The sequence below is a fragment of the Octopus sinensis genome, linkage group LG22, assembly GCF_006345805.1.
Source record: "Octopus sinensis linkage group LG22, ASM634580v1, whole genome shotgun sequence".
NCBI classification, from domain to species: domain Eukaryota; kingdom Metazoa; phylum Mollusca; class Cephalopoda; order Octopoda; family Octopodidae; genus Octopus; species Octopus sinensis.
Window position 1 is genome coordinate 11290273 of NC_043018.1, and position 963 is coordinate 11291235.

The window sequence follows — 963 nt, forward strand, 5'->3', positions numbered from 1 at the left end:
GTTAGCCTTCCTTTGACATTGCTGCACCTCTTATGTGTCCATAGCTTACACTTGGTGCATCTTAAAGAATTTCTACCTATGCCTTTTCTACAGATCGAGCAGGGCCATCTACCTGAAGGCGTTTGTGATTTGCCTGCCTTCCTACGTATTAGGACTTTGGTTTTAGCTAGGTTGATTTTAAGGCCCTTCGATTCTAATCCTTGTCTCCACACTTGAAACTTTGCCTCTAGTTCTGATAGTGACTCAGCAATTAGGAGCAAGGTCATCAGCATATAGGAGCTCCCAGGGGCATCCTGTCTTGAATTCCTCTGTTATCAATAAGGGATTATCCTGTAGTGATTAAAAGGGATACAGGACAAGTAATATAGGACAATATTTAAAACTTTCTCAAGGGTTGTTCGCTATTCAAGAAAGTGCAGTGAGTTAAGCCACAAGCTGGGATAATATAGCAACATTAAAGAGGTTGCCAAACGAGTCCTCAACAGTTTCTTGTTATACAGGTCAATTTATATTCTCTTTGTTGTAGTTAATGAAGATAATGCTGCACACTGACCTATGCCAGACAGACAAACTGTATGGACAAATGGTTTCTTGTAAGGTGTGTGTGTGTGTGTATGTATATAAATCTATATACATGTACTTGTGTGTGTGTGTGCAAACTTAAGTATATATAAGTGAATACATATTCATATGTGTGTATGCATGAGTATGTGCATGTGTATGTGTGTGCATATGTATCTATGTGTGTATATGCGAACATCCATTTATTAGATTTAAGAGAGAGAGAGAGAGCTCAGTGCCATCATAGAGTATAATTAGTGTAATTGAGTGACATAAAAAATATATATCTAAACATGTATACTGCCCAAAATCAATATGGACTCTGTGTGAGTGCTTATACATATTGTACTTTTTACAGTGTTTCTGTTGTGTTTGAAGGCCAACATAAAATATTTGTACCTG